We start from the raw sequence: 22,490 nt of genomic DNA on the forward strand, positions 1-22,490 counted from the left end.
TGTGAGTGATGCTCCAGATTAATGAAGGGGCACCTATTAACCTCTCTGGAAGGGAATCCATGAGCTCTAGTTACTTTTACATTTTACATTTACAGTGCTGTGAATTTACTCAAGTAAATTACTGGGCTTTATTATTTTAGTAACACTCCTTTTGTAGTATTTTCTTAAAACACACATGTATTCTGTACTATTACTTTTAGGATTAATGTTGGCATTGTGTAACATTTTACCAGACTATAGATTATAATTAAGTACCTGTCTTAAATCTTGCATCATTTGAGTTAAGATCACGCCCTAGAGGTGTGTATTGCCAAAGTGAGGACTTATTCAAATAAAAACATAATCATAATTCTTGTTTGCCTTAAACCTTGTGACCCTCTACATTTTCATCAAGAGTTTAACGTTCAAAAAGTCAACTAATCTGTTTCATCAAGATAGTGTCGGTGAGGTTTGATTACATTTGACTGACAGTGTCAGTGTATCTTGACTTATTGATTCAAATGTTGCTCAACTGAACATGTGGAAGTGTATGACAGCACTTATCCAGCCCGGTCCTGCAGCTCAATGCTAATCAGTGAGAAAAGCAAAGACAAAAAAACAAATATAACTGAAACTCAAAAGGTAGAAAGTCTTCAGATAAAACTCCATTTCTACAAGTAAGAAGCTGGTTGAGAAAATAAGCCTTTTATAAGCTGTATATTTGTTCTGTGCACCTTTTCTCACAAATGGTGTCCAAAGCAAGTGTAACTGTACCGACACAGTAACATCTGTTTTCTTCACCATGATGGGGGAGTATTTCTCCCAAATTAAATCATGTTGAAATTAAGCACCTTGTTTTATAATAAGGGCCTCTAGAGCCCATGAAGCACCCCTGAGAGTCACTTTACCCACCAGCAAACACAGCAGTCAGGATCAGCACTTAGTGTTTGGTACTTTTAGTCAAAGAAGAACATGAAAGATCTTGCTTTGTTGATGGCTACGATCAGTATTTTTAAATCTGCCTACACTCATATATCTGAATACAATCCCATGTTGCTTTAATGTTGCACACAGTACAAGTCTGTTTTTGTTTTATTACAACATTTTGGTTTTTTGTTTGTTTTTCTGTTGTGTCATGGTCTAAAATTAGATAGTTACATCAGTCCTTTTATCATGGGTTCAGTCTGGGTTTAAAATATGATTAATAGTTTTAAGTTTCCATGATTTGGTCAATTAAGCAGCCTTCTGTCCTTAAGGGTATGGGGGGGGGGGGGGGGGACTTTAAAAGAAGGGATATTCATTCATAAAGAATGTTCCCTCTTTTTATCTTATTTCCTCCCTTGACAAAAGCCTGTAGGCCTGTACTTAGGTGAACCACGAGTCATGCGATAATCCTTGCGCAATTTAGCACATACACAACAAGCACACTTCTCACACTAACACCCACGCACACACACCCACACACACACACACACACCCTGCTTCCCGATATTCAACCACCGGTGTTTCAGTGAGTTAAAGGCCAGGAGAGAAGAGGTTGAGCAGGGCTGTGAGGCATGTCATGGGTTTTTATGAGTGTGATGCAGTTCCATGGAATCATGCGACCTGAAACTGAAGGAAACCACAAGACTTCTATTAGCTCCACAAACCAACTTCTCTTCCATTAAAAGGAAGAGTCGGAGGGGCAGGAAGCGAGAGATTTCAGTGTCTGTAACAGGTTTTTGAAAGCTGTAGCAGCCACAATACAGAGAAATCACTTAATTGGAATTGGCTTTGATGTGTAATGGTACATAAACACAGTAAGAGAAATTAAAATGTAAAATAAAAGCAAATATAGAAATATAAATATACAAAAAAGAAAATACAATAAGTATATTGTATTCAGCCATGTACAGTGTATCTGAATTAAAGGTGGAGCTTTTAGAAGTCGAAGTATTGTGCAAGAGGAATGTGCAAAGGTTCACATTACGGAGTATGAGGAAGAGTTTGTAAAGATAGATGATGATGATATGATCACGAAGAAGTGCATCATTGTAACACATACTTTAGTGACACTTTATTCTCATGTTCTAACATAAATCACACGTGAGAGCACACTGAAGAGAGGGAAGTACAGTCCAGTATCTCTCATACAACCACCCCTGTATTGCACATTAAATCCCTGAACATCCTGACGGTTATTCTGCAACATGGTGGTACTGCCTGGGGGAGGGCGTGGACGTAACCTGTTGCTTTACTGGATCAGATTTAAGCATCTGATTTAATTACAGTGTCAAACAAATTGTCTGTGACTTAGTGGATCTGTGATTCATTTAGAGGCAAGGAGTCAAGGACCGTGACTCAGGCAGGGCTGATCAAGCAGTAATGTGATTAAATCACATCCTCTTTCGAGCTGCAGGTCAGCAGCTCCAAGCGGGCAAGAGGGAAGGAAGCAGCTGGCTCACCGAGATGGAACATTTTACTTCATATTGGTGTCAAACACTTCCTCGTGGACAGGAATATAACAATAGAATACATTCAGGGAGCGTTTATTTTGTTTCAGTCAGCAACTCAATGCGTGTAAGTTTTATTACAGCAGTTACTTTAAGTCTCAGAGTGGTCAGTTTTTCCAAAGATGTTTATGAGTAACAGGCTCTTTTACACCAGCTGCATGTGGACGTGACTGGAGGACAGTCTCAGGAGAAGTCTTGCATAAGAAAGCTCAGGAAAGCTTGCTGTGCCCTCTGCTGGTGGCCTGTGCGGTTATATACATACTGTAGACAATAATAAAGTTGTTTGTGCGTTGTGCGTGTGTGTGTGTGTGTGTGTGTGTGTGTGTGTGTGTGTGTATTTATCTCATCAAGCTGCAGCAGCTGTGACACTAATCCTGACACCATAACATCCCTTACTAGACGACTTCGAAACAGTTGCCAGGAGGAAGTATTAAAATGTTTACAAGTGTGCGTCACGTGCACGAGTGTGTCTTGGCTCGACAACAGCAAAGCGTTTTGTAAATGTATGTATCTACTGATAATGGATACTTTTTTATCTTGGTAAAATCTTTATTTATACATCTTATTTTTGATGTAGGTGTAGTTGAAGTTTAATTCCTTGTTGATATTTTGTAACATGTTGTGAATATGGTTTTCAATTTCACTACAAAAATATAAAATAAAACATGAAAATAAAATAGGACAACATATTGTATTTTTTACCTTAAGTCTTGTCTGCCATATATATATTTATCTTTGTAATAATAATAATAATAATAATAATAATAATAATAATAATAATTTTATATTTAAATAAACTTTATTTATATAGCACTTTCAAAAAGCAATAATAATAATACATAAAAAATAAAAATACAATAAAAAAACAACAACCCCAAAACAAAACAGAGAGAAGATATAGGAAGCGACACCCTCTGGTGGCCGAGGCCTGTACATACAGCACACACCTTTACGCTGCTGCAATAACAAATACAATCCCAACATCTTAAAGCTTCTTATATGCTCTATCTTTGACTGTCGTGGAGCACTTTGAGGTGAGATTGGAGACAGAAACTGTTTAAAGTTTCACTCTTAAGACATTTCAAAGTGTGTCCCGCTGCATAGACCAGTGTGGATTCATACATTATGGATGCTGCATAGACAGTTCCTGTCCTCGCTGCGCTCTCTTCAGAACAGATGACAAATATGTGCCATGAGTGGCTCCAATTTCCTCCTCTGCAACAAAATAGGAGCACTGTTGAACTTAACACACACACACACACACACACACACACACACACACACACACACACACACACACACACACACACACTTATGTTGGACTGATCAGGTAAGTCTGAAAAGTTGTGGTTAAAATGTAAACAACTTTTTAAGCACATGTGTGATGTTTGTGTGACTGAATTAAATATCCTGCAGTATGCCATTGCATGATGGTGATCAAATCCAAAATCTGAATATATAAGGTGATGCAACGCCCGGTTATACTGCGTTTCTGTCTAAATGTATAGTTTCTAGAGCCATGGCGTCATAATGATGGTGTTAAGAGGGGGAATAATTCACGTAGGACATCACTGGAGGCCTAGGTGTGAAATGCACGGCCCGTCACTGGTTGCTATACTGTTGTGGCTCCGTGAGTAACTTCATACTCTACTTGAATCAGCAGATGGAGGAAAACTACATTACCCCTCTGTTTCCAGTCTGACCAATAGGAGGCAGTGTGGTGTTCTGGTTATGATCCAGCTCCTTTCTCACCTGTTTCACGTATTTGACATGTTGAGGAAGTAACGGAAACATCAACACCAAAGCTTTCTTATCCTAGAACAACTAAGATTTTAAAACCAACATTTTAAAATCATCTCACAACCTCTTAAGCCTGCAGCCTGCACACCATGAATCATGCAGTTTGTACAGTCCATTACATTTGCACATTAGTTCTCCCTTTGAAGATGAAACTAAAGTTACAATTATACAAAATGACTTGTATTTAAATTAAATTACTTGACATACATATACTGTGCATTACATATATATAATAATGCATTATATATATATATATATATATATATATATATATATATATATATATATATATATATATATATTATATATATATATAATACATGACTGCATATCATAATAACAACAACAATGTTATTATTATTAATATTAATTGTAATAATAATAATAATGATAGTAAGTGCTGATAATATCAGCGGTTCAGCATCAATGCATATCAAGCACTGTTCTGCTGAAAACTATATTATGTTTTGCAAATGTAGAGAACAAAAGTCTCTTTTGCTATTCAAACAAAACACTGAGCAATAACGATTTCAGCATATTAAAACCTAACTAAACTAACCTATCTCTGCAGTATCCTGCGTGTCTGGGTGAAGCAGTGTGTAGTATATGTGGGTATATATGGGATATGTGTCCATGTGTGTGTGTGTGTTTATGTGTGTGTGTCCTCACCTCTCTCCATTCCTGTTTTAAAGACAACAGAGCAGAACGCCGGCAGGCAGCAGCCTGAAATACAACTCATTTGTCAGTGACACGGGAACGCTTTGACCTTCCCAAGACAGGCAGACTTTGCCGACTCAGCGGTTTCTCTTTCTGGCCGAATTACAGTCGTCATCCGCATGAGTGAGAATGGCTGCCCTCATACAACAAGCAGCATCGTAATCACGAGCTGAGGCAAAGCAGGAGGATGATGATACCCTCTATGGATATCGCTGGAAAAAAATAAAGGTTCAAAACTGTTTACTGGCACAGTTTTACAGGTGAAAACATCCAGAGTTGAGGGTTTCAGGATGACTTAATGAAGAGTAGGTGGAAGAGTATTAGTTAGTTAGTTAGTTAGTGGTTTAGATCAGCTTCAGTAGTCACTGGAGCATTTCTAATGACTAAAAAAGGCTTTAGTTATTTTGAGATGAGAGAAGTCTGTTTATGGAGACTCCACAACAAACCAATAATAGCTTCATTATCTTATTGGAGAAGACATGGAGAGCTTTCCTGCTGGGAAAGGACACATTGTGCAGTATTGTGTAAGGAGAATTTGTGATTTGAGGTTTTATGAACAAAACTGATTTGATTCAACATATTGTTACTTTTGTGACAGCAGTTATAATCACTGAGTTCTGACATGCAGGCTAGCAGCATGAGAGCCAGGGTAATAGCACACACACACACACACACACACACATGCACACACACACACACACACACACACACACACACACACACACACACGTACACACACACTATTACACAGTGCTATGAATAAACAACCAGCAGGCTACACTGCTGCACTGTCCTCAGATATTTCATTTTCCTCTGGCAAGCGTTGTGTTTTCACTTGGCTCACTGATGTGCATGTACTAAAAATAAATGTTTCTATTTATTGCTGTCATTAAAGCTGCTTATGCACTATTTTGAGGTCACTGTCAATAATGATAAACGAAAAACTGTGATGATGAAACGTATGAAAAAGAAATACACCCAGACACTTTCACATTTGAGCATTTTAATTAATTTTAATTAATTTTTATAATAACATAATATAGTAGTAATGATAAGAAAAATAATATAAGAATTTAAATACAAAATTAATATAATCAATAATATAATATAAATAATAAATACTAAGAATAATAATCAGAATAATACAAAAAGAATAATAATCAACATTAAAATCCAGGGTAGCCTACATTTTATTTGATGGGGGGCAGTAAGGGACCTGGATAATGGACAGGTTCAGAACCACTGCAGTAGATCTTTATACATGGCAGATATTATTAAGTTTTAATAATAACTTTAATGATGCAAGTGAGGCTGTGTAAACCAGGACCCTGGCAGACAAATGTCAAGCAGCCATCTTTAATGTTATTGTGTTTGACGAGGCAACATGTCGTACAGGCTCTCTCCATGCTGCTGAAGAGTTTAAACAATATTATTCTACACTTTGTCATTTTTTGAAAAGATTGTGAATACATTTGTAATTAAGCACAGCTAGGATCGTGACTGATAAAATGAACAGCTGCTCGGTTCCATTTAAAGTATTTTGAGAAGCGATGCACGACGCACCCTGCTGGTCAAAGAAAGATTAATATCACTGCTTTTCTTTCTTTGCTATCACAAGTCAAAATGTCTCGTGTGGAAAAGATCTATAGACTTATAATAAAACAGTCAGGTGCAAGGAAAAATATTCTGTACAATATGTAGAAATCTATACTGTAAATATTAAAGAACAATTAATAGTCTGCTGTTTTGGAAATTGCACTTATTTACTTTCTTGCAGAGAGTTGGATTTATTTTAGTTTGCAGTTGTAGTATAACCAGGCAAACTTTCTGAAACGTACATGCACCTTGTACCTCACAGGAGGAGAGCTGCTTACATAAGATGGAGCGCTGGTGTAAACTGAGCTAGATGTCCCTCGCTCATTGTTATTCTAACTATAGATCTTCTCAGATAAACGCTGCTCTTCCCTCCTCTCTCGCTGTCTCTGTCGATGATGCTGCGAAGCCTTTTCGTGTGTCTGTGTACAAGTCTCATGTAGAAAACATGTAGGAAACGCTGACTTACTTAATGCTTCTTGTCCCAAAATTAGTTTTTTCTCCCGATTCTCTCTAATCGTCTCTGAATCAGTCACAGGAGTGTGTGCTGGAGATGTATTTTAACCTTCAGAGGGCCGCTGACGGTTTATAAGAGGAGAGCAGGACTTCTGAGTGTGATGTAATAGCGTCTGCATGCAGATCCACAGTTCATATTATGCAGCCTTACAAGAACAAGAGTCTGTTTCTCACTTACAGCAGTTTTGTTTACTCAGTATAGGCTATAAGAGATACTATAAAGTATGCTGGCGTTTCTTCAGTCTGCAGATAGAGCTCTTCACTTCTAATCTTAATTAAATTACACAGAGAAGCAAGACAAATCGTCTGAGGGGCAGACAGTGACACTTTCACCACATTGGGCTGGATGGTTAACTGAAAAGGCTGCAAAACTTTTTGCTGTTGCTGCTTACATTGCCAGACTTATTAATTATTGTTTCAAATTGTGCACTTTTGTGAATATTGTTAAAGCAGCATTAATATATAAAATATTATTATATATTATATATTAATATATATAAATATGTATTAATATATATATATATATATATATATATATATATATATACATAAATAAATATAAATATATATAAATAAATATATATATATATATAAATATATATAAATATATATATATATATATAAATATATATATATATATAAATATATATATATAAATATATATATATATATATATATATATATTTGGAGGCAACAGAACAAAATCTAAACACAACATTGACACAACACTTTAAAAGTGGATATGGCGAGCATGTTAGTAAAGAGAATTGCCTATTTATACATCCAGCAGATACGGAACAACATTAGTATTTATTGGAGTTCACCTGTTGAATGTCTGTACAATAATCACTCTTCTTTAACATCTTTTTTTCATAAACTCCTCAAAACACATCTGTCTCTTTATCTGCTCCAGTAAACGCTCCACTGTTAACCAGCTAACTTTGTCTGTCTGCTGTCTGAGTCGGGTGATTCTGTCTTTACACATTGTCTATAAAAATATCAATCTGGTAACTTACTACTAACTCACCTGAATATGGTCAAGGAAACATTAGCCATTGCATAATGAGTGCAGTGATGCTAGCTGGCTAACATCTCTTCTTAACACAGCTGATCTCGCACCAGTGTGTGTGGGTTGAGGTGTGAAATGGTTAAGTGGATAATGGCTCACAAAACTGCTGAACTGGTCATTTTAATCCAAAAATATATCTCTATATGCACAATATTCTGTGATGGAAAAGTAGTGGAGACATAAGGGCTCAGAATTTTTGTATTACTGATCGGCACTTAGAATCAGCAGGTTAAGGTGGGATTTTGAATTTTTCTTTGGCTTATGTTGGCAGCGTCCCCAGAGTAAATTACACTTATGTCTATACCTTTACATCCCTATAGAGCTCAATAAGATGCGTCTTTTCCTCCACACTCTGCAGTAGCTGGGGTCTGGTGGACTGTGCTGGGCCAGTAATGGCTGCAGTGAGTCTGGCAGCACATTATGTGTGCGCTAAAAGCAGCCCTGGTGGAAACGACACACCGGTGTGCAAACTAACAGGACAAAGAGGGTGTCCTCCCCTTGCCTCGCGCAACCTAATGGCTGCTTGTTATGGAGGTAATTAAGAGAGGCATTCATTTATGGCTTTAACCTGTCAGCTCAATCCAGAAGAAAGTGCTGAGCCAAGGATATACTGTAGCAGCCGGCTTCACCAGCCGAGGAATTCCCAGCTGTGAGTCATCGGATGGTTTATTGTTGTGTGAGACGTGCGGGGAGGGAGGGAAACCTTTGATTCCCTTCACTGATCATCTACCTCAGTGTACTGCAGATCAGCTCTGATCAATGTCAGTGAAGAGGCGACAGCTCACAATATTCATACTCATACATCTTTCTCTTATCTTCCACATGTCTGTCTGTGCATTTCTGATTGTTCTTCTAACCATATGCTCTGATTGTATATCTTCCTTTGCTTTTTTGTGCTTTCTTGCCTGCAAGTATCTGCACAAGTGGCTGCCTCTGTAATCCTCTGCAGCACTTCTGAGTAGAAATTGTTCTTTAGGGATTTAATTTGCCAAACATCTTCAAGTGCAGTAAGTAATACCTCCTCTCTTAAAGCTCCTCTCAAAGAGTTCATGGATCTGACTAGTTACACGACAGACTTTAAAGACGATTTTAGAAAATACAAGACTTGGGATGATGCTGCCTGGGCTGCTGAAGGACATTGTAAATGCAGCCTTCTTGGGGTAATGTGCATTGACTAGTGGACCATGTAGAAATGCACTTCTGGTCTGAACAGCCCAGCTGCTACTTGTGCACAGAGATCACGTATCCATTCCATTTCTTGCCCCAACACACCCTTCAGCCTTTAAGGACACCTCCTGCTCGTTGCCTTTGGGGAACTTTCCATCTACTCAATTGACCTCTGCCAGCGTTTTATTTGAGTAGAAATAATGTCATCCTGAGAAGAGGATGAAATACAAAAAGGAGCAGAGAACACCGCACGATGAGACCGTGTCTATCAGATGAGCAATTCTTACCATGATTTGAAAATCCCTGCAGAGATATTGCCCACTTCCTGTCTTCACTGCCAACATTGTTGCTGCCATATGATCCGCTATAAATGAAAGGACTGTTCCTGAAATGTTAAAGAGATCATAGTCTGCACATTATAGGATTTTTATTTCAGGATCACATGTTCAAAGACACAGGTGAGATATGAAGTTTCACATATCTGTTGATGAATTATAATAAAAGCATCCCAAAGGTTAATCAAATGTATCAATTACATTTTATTTACATTGCCCAATATCACAAATTACACATTTGTCCCAGTGGGCTTTACAGACTGTACAAGATAGGACACCCTCTGTCCTTCCACCACACAAGGAACAACTCAACAACAAAAAGAAACTCCACAATTAAAGGGGGAAACATGGAAGATGTAAACAGGCACAGCCAGATCCAGGCCTAACCTTTAATACTGGCAACCTGAGATGCTTCCTCTTTGCATTCGGTGAAAGTTGGACATTGTCAGGATACACTAATCAATTGCTCCATTCTGATGACAAAAGGTTAGAGAATCAGCCGTGTGTGATGAGGTTCACCGAATGAATGAGTGTGAGCAATATGTTCGACTTTTGGAAGGAGAAATATGGGCTTTTACTTTCCCTTCCTGAAAGTAAAAGCCTTTAAATCATCCATAATCCCTTTATGTCACTGTGAACTAGGACTTCTCTCGTCGCACAGCTGTTTTTGGCAGACAATCCTGTCAACATGGAATCTTGCCTCATTTCAGACTAACTCTACGCTGCAATACAAGAACAATGCACACTTTATTATAAAGCATGTAGCCATTGCAGTGGATGTTCAACACACTTTCTTTGCAGGGTGCAGCCAGCTGAAAGCATTAAAAAGTCAGGAGGAGACGAAGCTTGAGTTTTGCTCAAGATTCAATTTGCTAGCTAGCAGCGGATACGATCTGTCTAGAAATGAGAGGACTACTTTGAACTCAAGGAACCATAAGTATCTGCCACTGTTATAATCGTAAGCTGCATTTGAAGCCGTGTGAGAACGGAAAGCTTCACAGGCATCACGAGTCGTCTCAGATCACCTCGCTTCATGACAGGGAGGATTGCTGAACGATAATGACTCTAGTGATCATATCATCTGTGTACCTGCACCGTCGTCTTCTAAGATGACTCGGCTGTTAACATCTACCTCTTGCTGAGTCAGTGACAGCAGATGAAGCGAAATTGATTCGACGCTCACCAGGGAAATTGTTCAGTGACGCCGGCGAAACGTGACTGCAGATTGCTTTTTTCTCCTCTTGTTCCTCTAAGCTGGTGCCATATGACACCGTCAGACCGTGAGGTTGTTAGAAGAGGGGCTGAATGGCATCGTAATAGGATTAGCCTTGTCATGTAAGATTTCTGAAGGAGCTCTGCTGCTGTAATACTGGCTCCTGTGCATTGATTCAATTACATATATGCATAAAGACTCACATACCTGCTCGCATCTAAATACTATAAACTCTTTAAAAGGGCAGCGGCTGACGGGTTAGTAATGGACTGACAAGTACCTTCCCTCCCCACGGGCTTCCACGCCTGATGTTATATATTGCTCTGTCTCCTGCCCCCACTTTGTTTACCACCCTACCATTGATCAATATTTGTAGTCTCCTTTTTAATCCTCACCCCAGGTCCTCTTGCATCACCTCCTGACACTCTTTGATAATAAATCTAATGTGAATGCCCTGCAGTGGTGCTCAATACTTCATCGTACTGCTGTCACTCCGCGCTCCATTTTTCACCCTGAGATGTGCGGCCTTCTTGACCGAGCTTTCCTTAATAATATCTGGGCATGAAATGGATTTGATTGAATTTCTGAACAGGCTATTTAGTTTAGATTAAGGTGTAATTAATGTGAGGTGAGGGAGCAGTGTTTTGATTTCTCTTCATGTTTTGTGAAAGAAAATATAAATTGTAATAAGTCTGCAGTTCTCTGCATATCTTTCTATTTTTAGACGCTTCAAGACTTAAGGTGGATTCCAATTTGCTTAATGATTGCACTGAGTTACTGCAGCTAGTTGAACAGAAGCTAACCAGGACGTGACGTCACGACTTCTCCTCCTGGAAATGTGCTTTCTAGAAAATGCACAGGGTCAGTAATGACACAATGCAATAAAAATCAAAGGCGCAACATGGATGTAGATGGATTCGGCCGACCGGACGCAACTGAACGGACTGAAAAAGAACAAGAGGAAGTAGAGAAGAAGAAAGGTGTGCGGTGCAGTTTCTGTTCTGGTGGAAACTGTTATTTAGAAGAAGAGTATGTTGGAGCACTGTCTTTCTTTCCGTCCACCTCTCCTGCTGTCTCTTCACCTAACCTCTGGCTGACAAGGAGGGGGAAAGCAATTAACATCACTGTCACTATCCATCTATTATCCTCCATGCTAATGGAAGATGACAAATTATGGAACGCAATATGGGATGGTGGTTCCCACCTCCTCCACTCACACACAGTATGTGTGAGTGTGTAGGTGGATGACAGAGAGAGAGAGAGAGGGAGAGAGAGAGAGAGAGAGAGAGAGAGAGAGAGAGAGAGAGAGAGAGAGAGAGAGAGAGAGAGAGAGAGAGACAGAGAGAGAGAGAGAGAGAGAGAGAGAGAGAGAGAGAGAGAGAGAGAGCATGTGGGAGAAAGCAGTTTCCTTCATTCACCGTAAAAGTGATTCTATAACTCTGTAGAACAACATCAGCTTTCACTTCAGGAGTCACGTGACATGAAGTGTCATCAGAATCCTGTACAGTGACTTACCTTGGACATGAGCATGACAGGGAATAAATGTCAGACATGACAGCCGAAGTGACGCTACTGTGAAGTCTTCATGAGAGCTTCACTACATACTTCGCTGCGGACGCTACATTTCCAACCATTCGAGCACCGTTAAAGCACACTATTTAAATGTGTGCTTTACTCAAATGAGTGTGGATCATTCAGAGCTACAGAGATGCTGTTTCTGGAGAGAGAGATTGAAGAGACGCTTCTAAAAGCTTTGAGCGCCACAAAGGCCATAAACCAAAACACCATAAAGCTCCAGTTGTGTGAGGGTGGAGGCAGAAGACAGATAAATATAGCAGGACAAAGAGCAACACCAGCAGCTCTGTGAGGCTGCATTCAGACACAGCAGCGTCTTAATGTCACCAGGTTGATGTGCTCACAAGAACAGCCCCAACATTTACATTTTTTAGCAGATAATTGTGCTTAATCAAAGTCACCAAAGTTATGTAATAACATGAATGTTTGCACTACATTGAATTGAAACCCAAACTATTTGCACTGCACTGCAATTTGGATTAAAGAATACCTTTCATGACTGAAAATCATGACTCTTCAGAGGACACATTCAGTCTTCGTATTGTTGGTGATTTTATGTTCAGCTCTCCAAACCTCCCTCACGAGAAAATTGGTCACTTCCAGTCATTCGATCCCCATTTTCTGCTCCCACATCAGGTCCACATTACACACAAGCCGACTGCTAGTTTCTGTATGTGACTCCCTGTAAAAGCTCAATATTGAGCCAGGCTAGCTGTTTCCCCCCTGCTTCCAGTCTTTATGCTAAGCTAATCGACTCCTGGCTGCAGCTTTAATGCACAGACATGAGTGGTATCGATCTTCTTATCGCACGCTCAGCAAGAAAGTGAATAAACCTTCCAGAACATTCTTTATTGTTCTTTTCAAGGTCACTTCCTGTAGAACATGCAACATCAAGTAGCAGTTTCTGGTCACCACTGTTAGGTTATTTATCTCCTCATACTAATATACAACTGGATGGTTCTACACCTGAGGGATAAACTGAGTCAGTGTTCCTTTCTCTTCTAATAGACAGATCTACTTCACCTAAGGCACACTGTGAGCCTTGGTGCGGACAACAAATGTTGTTTCTCATCTTAAGTACCATCAACCTCCAGGCCTCCACCCCCTCCTTCCTTCCAGTTCCCCCCAGACAACTCTTCTTTCTCCGTTTCTTTCATATTTAACATTCAGCATTTGGTTCCTCATGTAGTGAGTAATCCAAAAGATGTTGCACACGCACTATCCCCCAATTTTTATGAATTATTTGTGTGTGAATTCAGCTCTTGTCTGTTCTCACACATACTCTACTAGTCCATAGGTCGACTTAATAACCTGAGTGTGATTACATGTAGCTCTGACTGATGTGCCCTGGCTCCACTACCGCCCACACTTGCCTCAATGCATTAAGTTTGACATGACAACACTCACACGTGCCCTTGACAGCGTCTATACTATAGGGGTCTCCAACAAGTAGCTAGCAAGCTACCATTAGCTCTCTACACGTTTCAGAGTGGATCTCTAAAGATTCAAAGAATATGTAGATACATTTAATAACACAAAGTCCCTTTGTAAACCCATTTAAATGTCCATTCAATCAAATGCACAGACACTGCGCCCCCCCCAATAACAGTAGGCGATGCTAACAGACTAGCAAGCGCACACCAGATGCCTGCAGAAAATAACCAGGCCTTCGTTTTTCAAGAATGTGCAGGACATTTGTGGTGCTTTGTGGTGTGTCAGTCGGTAAATGAAGCAACGTCGAGCACCACTTCACCGAAGTCCACAGCAACATTTCACAGGACTTTCTGGCTGGTAGCGGTCTACGAACAGAGAACGTCAATGAGCTGAAAACAACGCTTTAAAGAGGCGCACATACTAAAGAAACACAAAAAGCGCTTCATCGATGGCAGGATTGTAAATGAGGCGATGCTGTCAAGGACCATAAAAGTACGACTTGGTGCTATGAGAAGTTTTCAGCCACTTTCTTTTTGTCGAATTAGCTCTCAGAGGAGACCCCTGATCTACACACACGCCATGTTAGCACCTGGCCATTGCATAGTCCACACTTCCTGTTTTGATGGCTGTTTCACACACTTTAAAAGTCACACACAGATGTCACACATAGGCCTATGTCATTTTCTCTCGACCTCTGTGACCTCTTGACCTCTCTGACCTCTTGACCTCTGTGACCTCTTGACCTCTGTGACCAGCGCTCTCAATCACTTTCGTCAGGTCAGCTAGTTAGCAGCCCGTCCTTGTTCTCAGAGCATCACTATTTTATGAATAAAACACAATGTCTGAGAAACCTAGAGAGTAACGCTACAGCATGTGTCGAGAGTTAACATTGGTGTTATGAAGGACGGGACAGGTGAAATCATCAGAAAATCATTTGAAAGAGCAGCCAGTGATTTAAAAAGGGTGATGACATCATCAAATATGAAAATATGGGGGATGGTAGAATACAAGTCAAGGGGGGGGGGGCTTTATGGTAAAAAGGTTGGGAACTGCTCTAAATAACCGTTTGCGTCATTTTTCCTCCTCCAAGCTAAATGACTTGACACTTTGGCATTTGCAAGGTTGTAGACTAAAGTGTCTTCTCTCCGTGGGGTTTGGAGACGTGACACGTTAAAGATCACAGGCTGTTGTCGTGGAACTTGAGTAAATGGAAATAAATAGACGTCAAAAATAGAATTTTCCACCGGCTCATTGACTGTATTTATTTGATATCCCTCATCACGACGCTGATCAAAATTCCTTCGCAGACACTGAAACAAACAGTCATATTAAGGTGTGCAGAACATCATTCAGGCTGCTATTATAAGGGTCACAGTGACACGTCGAAACATGGAGATGCTTTTATTAGCAAGATGCTGCAAACTACTTTTCAGAGTGGTGGTATCCAGCTACATAAGAAATAGTTGCCTCCTTCTCTGTCTTTAAACACCGCCGCTCTGAACTGATCCCGCTCCTCTCATCCTCCTGCAGTCTCCTGTGTGTTAACAAATGTAACTAACCTTTATAACCGGGCTCTTCCAGAGGCCATTCGTCTTGTTACTTAACACCATACAACAGCATCTCAACCTTCACGAGCTCTTTGACGAAGAGGGTGGAAACAGAAGACAAGAGATGAGTCCAATGTGTCAGGCTGAACGAGCAGAAATATTCACCATCTGCGTGTGAAGGGTTAACGCGGCTGATGAAGAGTGTGTTGTGAGATACAGTTCATCCGTTACCTTTTATGACTCCGTCTCGTTCCAAAGTACTTACTCAGTAGTTTGCAAGTTATAGGAAAATCAAGTAATTACCTATCTCTTAAAAATGCATTTTTCAAAGGTGTGTGCCTGCAAAGTGTGAGCAGGGAGATGAGTGGAGTGTGTAATTACAGGGAAAACAAAGCAGTGCATCCTGATGCATTCTAAAGCAGACCGTGCTAACAACCCCCTTTTGTTTTTTACGCATGAAATTATGCGCCCACCAGGCCGTATAATTAGAAATCAATTAAACTTCAGATCACACATCCAACTAAATTGCTCGAAACTACTTTGCAGTTTATTATCTAAATGTACTCCCCAAAGGCTGTAATATTGAGAGGTTTGGAGAAGATTGCAAGTTCATTCATAAGTAGTGAACAGGAAGTGAGGACAGTTATGTGCATGCATTAGTGTCTGTATAAAGGAGAGTTTGCATGAATATTCCCAGTAATATAATATGTTATTGTATTTGAATGATTGTGCGACAGTCATACACTACATGACGGCTTAGATCACAAAGATTTTGGATCCTACATCTCCCATAATGCACCTTGATAATGTCTTTTCTTTAGCATCCTAGTATCCCTCAGAGTTACATCCACATTAGATGATTCTTGCGCCTGTTTAACCAAATATGCAACATGCATTCAGTGAAATAGAACATCCTTTCTTCTTGTGATAATTTAGCCATGTTTTGTCATAGCCATGTATAAGCATGTGAGAGCCCTTATAGGACTCACACATGTCTCTGCAGTGACACATCAGTCAGAGCAACATGTAATCACACTCACATGGAGTAGTCTGAGAACAGACAGGAGCTGAATTCATAAATAATTCATAACAATTGGGGGGTAGAAGTGCGTGTGCAACATCTTCTGGAATCAAAACAATCATTTGTGAAACATGATGCCGGCGGAATTTGCAGAATTTGTGTGGACGCAGTATCACAAATTGCTTTTTGGGAAATGGGCCCCTGCTCTCGTAATTTACGTCCAACGCCAACGTTAAGTGGCAATGCAGGAAGTATAGTGTTCATTATGTTGCACAGTATTGCAGACTGATGATTGCATAGCACGTCTGATTTCATGCATGAGATCAGACATGTGCCTCTTTGTTAACCGTAATCACAACCTTTCCCTCACATTATTCAAGAGTTTCTGATGTTTGAACATAGCCACACTGTTGAAGCCATAAGCAGACGTTGTAGAAAGCAAATCTTTCAACATTAAAAGCATTGTTATTAAATATAATGCCAGGGTTTGTTGCAGCATCGTCCAACATCAACCTTCTTGTCTGGTGAATGGACTGTCCAGACGGCCCCTATGGTAAACACCCACCTTGTTGTTTACTGCTCATTTGCTCATACGAGCATATTATTTATCGATCCAAGACTATGAATGAAGGTTCATGAAAAGAAAAAGGAAGAGAAAGAGAAGATGATACACAAAGACACAGGATTAAGTGAAGATTTATCAGTTTGCATGTTCAGATCATCATTTCTGACATCAAGAACAAAGCTCATGTTATGTTAATGCAGGAGTTAATTAGTGCCAGTTGAGTACTTTTGTGTTTGTGCATATGTGTGTGAGTGTGTGCGTGTGTGTGTGCAAGCATGTCCTGATATGAATAATATGTGTGTGTGTGTGTGTGTGTGTTTGGTTTATTCATTTCAACCCTCAAATTAAACAACAGCTGCTGGATAGAAATGCAAATGTATCTGCATTTCTATTTGAGTGAGTAAGAGGGACGTCCTCCCAGGCTTCCTTCCTCGCTCCTTGAGATTTCTCCTGTAATGGTTATTTCTGAGAGCAGAGGAGAGGAGTGCTCATTCACTGGAGTTCATAATGGACCTTCTCTAGCCATGCAGAATAGGATGGGTTTTGGGGGATTGCTTACTCTCTCTGCCCAGACGTCCGCATTGAACTCAGCCTCAAACTTTGGCGCCGACTGGCATCCTTCAGAAGGTGCACATACAAAGACGCTGGGTGCAGACGTGCAAAGACACACACACACCCACACACACACGCACACGCACACACACACACACACACACACACCCACACACACACACACACACACACACATACACTACATAGATATACATGGGATCTTTTTATTTATTTACTTGCTTATTGCTTTAAAACTGCGTTTTGGCTCAATATTTGGGTCAAAGGTCGACAGTTGATATAAAATAATACTCCAAATATTTAGTGTTGCCCATCTGTTACATTGTCAGTAAAAAACAAAAAGCTAATTCGGTGCAGCAGAATCAGAGCAAACGCAACATTTAGTCCACAGATTCTTGGTACCTGGTACCTATGTTACCCACAATGCATCTCGACTACCAACAGTTTTGTCGGCGATGCAGGTGTGTTTTGCTAGTAGTTGCTAACGTAGCCTTGTATGTACGATGAGCAGCGGGCTACAGATGTCTGGCAGGCTCACTTCTTATTAACTCCTCACCCCGACAGAAGACTACATGCAAATGATTTCTTTGTAAATGGAGCTTGATGTGTGAAATCTGTTGAGTTCCCCTTTAAAGTGGTCAGTGTGGCCACAGGGGGTAATTGTACATTACATTTCCCTTCATTTCTAATGGTGTTCCAGAGCAACTTGCTTTGAAGATCTCATTGTTAGGTGACCTGGGTGGGAGAGGAGAGACATGAGATGCATTAAGAGAACTGAATAAGCACCTCCCTAAAACAGCTGTGAGAAAGGACTGAGCGTGTGCAGAGGGACACCTAATGTAGCATCAAACCAGGAAGATGGATGCCATGTTGGAGTCCAATATCCAGCTCTTGTACCGCAACCACGATGAGACAACCAGCAAGTCTCCTGTTGAGGTAAAATGATTTACTTTGGTAATAAAACCACTGAAAAGTTGATCTGTGACAAAATAAAACAGTGTTAAGCAAACTGACACAGTAAATATCTAACGTTTGCTAACGCAAGCTAACGTTACAGGTCAATTCAGACCCAGTGAAGCTGCAGCGGCAAAACATCTGAGTGAGTTCATTGAGTAAGGAAGGGTTTTATTATTGATCATTTGTAAGCGGAAGATTGTTATTTTTTTTTAAAGTTTCATTGTGTCATTTTAATTTAGTAAAACTTTGAACATTTATCCAAATTCTTAAGTTTTTGTATTTATCTGCTCCTTAAAGTCTCTAATTATCTTCAAATATGACTAAATTGGACATTTTCTTTCCCAGAGCTGTCAAAATGAAGAAATATTTGATGCTAATATCTGGTTAAAAATGATAACAAAATGTTTTTAGTAGAATTATGTAATATAGAAGGCATTTTGACAGGAGTTGTTTCCTTGTGTAGCATAAAGCTACTATGTGCTGCAACTCTGTGCTGGAGAATGATAATAAAAGGAATACTTTTCATACAGTCCCTGAACAATAAGTCAAATACAAAACGATGTACAATAGTGATAGTGAATTATTTACTGCACAACCAAAAGGATGCACACGTGTTTTTTTTGACACTTTGGTTTAAAGAATGCAGCTTATTTTTCACTAAAGCAAATATTACTAAGAAAGTGTTGTTGAGATTACATTTCACTTTTATCAGTGAGTGTTTTTGTACTTTGTACTCAAACCTGCATTTCAAAACATATACGTGCTGGTGGAGTCACATATATTCATTCATCAAGCAAAAACACAAACACATTCCCTTGTTGCAGCTTCTCCATCGTGACTTTGTCGTATCTGATAGTAAATTGAATATCTTTATGTATTTTGGTGTGTTAATCGGACAAATCAACCAGTTTGATTACATTACTTTGAGCTAGGGATAAATAAATTGTGATTGTTCACTATTTTCTGACATGTTTGATGATAATGATGATAATAATTACAGCCCTATTTGAAGTCTCCTGATAACACATGGGCCAGTTAACCCAAATGCTTTGTATAATGTTGTTGAGGCCATTTGAAGCCATAAAATCTCGATTATAATTGAGATCATTAAATTAAATAGAAAGCAGGATACATTGGACTTTTAGTCGAGTAGCACTCCGGTGGTTTTAAGTTGACGTTGCAGATCCAGCAGCAGTCATCCCTCAGTAAACTTCTTCCCAGGAGTCATATTTCATCTCACTCCTTCTCTTCTTTGTCCTCATCGTTTAAACTCAGCAGTGTGTGATGCTGCCATCCTGCACCGCTGAGCCTTCATGTTGTTCTGTATCATAAGGAGGATGTTAACTATATGTCCGTGGGACGCAGGCCTACTATTGATTTAGTCTGCCTATTCCATCCCCCCTCCCCTCCCTCCCTCCCATCCTCCCCCCCCACCACGCTCACGCTTCCCACCTCCCCTCAGCCTCCCAGCCTCTCTCGTCTTCTTTGGACTGCAGCAGAGAAACCGCTGCATCGAAGAAGAAACAAGAAATCTCGGCACGATGCTTTCTATCTCTGTCGCTTTATAAACAGAGAACGATAGAAAACTGGCGACTCATCGAGCTCGGTACGATGCGTCTGGTCCTCTGCAGGTTGTGAGTATTTATTTTCCTTATACAATGTGCAGAACTAGCCTATAACTTCATCTCCGCACTAGTGAAACACAGATCGTATCTTTATCCGCCTTTTTGGATCATTTAATATGCAAAATGGAAAGATGGGTTGTTGGATGCCCCTGTTGGAAATGCTTTTATTTTTTTGTAATGGCAATACAATTATGAATATTGCCCCCGTGCACATGATCGACGGAGAAGTTGAAGAACTTTCTCAGAGTTGTCAAGCATAAACATTATTAAAAATTCACACCACATAAAATCTATTGATCAAAACAATTTTTTTGATCCTGATTTATTCTAACATCAAACTTTTATTTGAAATGAAATGCAGCAAAAAAAGAAGAAAAAGGAACAACATTGTGCATATTTGAACTCGCAATTCAGTGACTTTCCAGATGTCACATGTGTGTGTGTGGTGTTCGTGGTGATGGTGTCGGGGTGTTACCACCCTGTCATGCTCTATGGTCGTGGAAAGATGAGTTGGTGCACACGCGCACGGCGGAGGCAACCCCCGAGCTTTCCCGTCCGCGGAGCGCGCACATGCAGGCAGAGGGGATCTGCATTGAGCTGCGCAGAGAGAGAACAGATCCATCCATTACTCAGGAGTCAGTGCTCGATGCAGTGTGTGGACAGTCAACTGTACAGCACACTGTGCCGCCGCCTCGCAGGGAGGATTGATTTCCAGGCAGCAGGACAGCCCGATATCTAATTATGGGACTACGTCAAAAGACTCCGTGGTGATTGATGCTCCTTCCTGTACGTGCTCTGTGAGATGTGCTCAGCCGGTGGAGCCGCTGTGTCGGCTGCAGTATAGTAAAAGGAGCAAGTGGAACAAAAGGGAGGAAAGTGACAGATGAGTTTAGCATAAAGCTGAATGGGCAGTAAGATCGGATCAAACATGTGGAAAAATAAACAGGTGTTTTCTACAGGGCAGTTCTCTGATTGGAAAAAGGTTCAGTTTGAATAGATATTTGTCAAACACTCATGTTTGCCTTCAGGCCTGTATGCATCAGTGTTTGCTTTAGCCCAGCAGCTGACAATGCATGCATTCAATATTATATTTGTTTTTATCTCGGCTCCATCTAAACACAAAAGAAGGTTTTGCTATCATGGGTGTGCACCATATAATGGTGATGGCCAGGGCAGCAAGCCAAGCCAGGATGCAATCTGTCAGCCAATCAGTAGCCTGGAAATAGGAGAGAGGGGAACATCATCAAGCCATTTTAATGTGCAGCCACACCAACAAAAAAGATGGTTGATGACAAAAGAGTACATGTGGATTGTTAATGGAAAACACAGTTGAGAGTATCCCCGAAGGTCTCGCAGGTGTTGGCCATTTTGAATGATTTTATAGTCTGTATGTTGCACTTAATGACTCTTCAGCTGTGTACTGATTCAGTTTTCAGTTTATAGATGCCTACAAAGGTGAGAGTTTAGTCAGAATTTACTAAACACACAGTTGGCACATTGGCTGTTTTGAGCAAATAAGCACAAACTGTCTAGCAGTCAAATCTGCATGAATGACTTATTACAAATATTGACAAATTGTTATATATTGTTTTTTAACAAACAACCAAGAGGCAACCTCCGTGCCTGGAATACGTAAGGGCCTTTAACCTGCATTATTTCAAAAAGCCAGCAGGGGGCGACTCCACTGGTTGAAAAAACAAGTCAGATTGTATTGAAGTCTATGAGAAAATTGATTTATTACCTCATTAAACATTTCCTTGAAGAGTTTATGATCTCGCTCACTAGTTTCAAGTCGTTTTCAATACAGCATGATGTTCTTTTTGTAAATGAGGTTCTCCTTTAGAGTGAAAAAGACGCATGATGAAGAACAAGCAGCGTGTGCTTTAGGGCGGAGCTACCTTGTGATTGACAGGTCGCTACTACCGCCTTGTCTGGTTTGAGTGTTGTCTGTGTTTTCGTCACAAACACACACACACACACACACACACACACACACACACACACACACACACACACACACACACACATTTTCCATCAAACGCAGTTCCGGTATCCACACAGGGACCCCCACAGCAGCTGGCCAAACTCCAGCAGTCAAACCCTCACAGCCATCATTATATACAAGCAATCAGGCAGCTGTGTGTGTGTGTGTGTGTGTGTGTGTGTGTGTGTGTGTGTGTGTGTGTGTGTGTGTGTGTGTGTGTGTTGTGTGTGTGTGTGTGTGTGCGTCTCAGGAGGAGAACCCAAATTAAATGCTGTGTTGTTTGATAGTTCCCTTTGCTGCAGTGCATTTGTGAATATATGTCTGTTTGTGT

At 40.2% G+C, this 22,490-nt stretch overlaps 1 protein-coding gene across 3 annotated transcripts in view; it reads left to right on the forward strand.

Annotated features, from left to right (window-relative positions):
• Nucleotides 1–20,046: 20,046 nt before the first annotated feature.
• The window catches only part of LOC115016953 (synaptic vesicle glycoprotein 2C-like), a 29,434-nt gene continuing 26,990 nt past the window's right edge, over nt 20,047–22,490 (forward strand). The window contains exon 1 of one of the 3 annotated variants that reach the window (XM_029445095.1): nt 20,047–20,181. The gene's annotated coding sequence lies outside the window, so the exon portion shown is untranslated. Of the gene's footprint in view, nt 20,185–20,837; nt 20,962–22,490 lie in introns of those variants that run through there. The other 2 variants (XM_029445093.1, XM_029445096.1) reach the window with 2 other exon arrangements.

Source organism: Cottoperca gobio, chromosome 12, assembly GCF_900634415.1.
Source record: "Cottoperca gobio chromosome 12, fCotGob3.1, whole genome shotgun sequence".
Taxonomy (NCBI): Eukaryota; Metazoa; Chordata; class Actinopteri; order Perciformes; family Bovichtidae; genus Cottoperca; species Cottoperca gobio.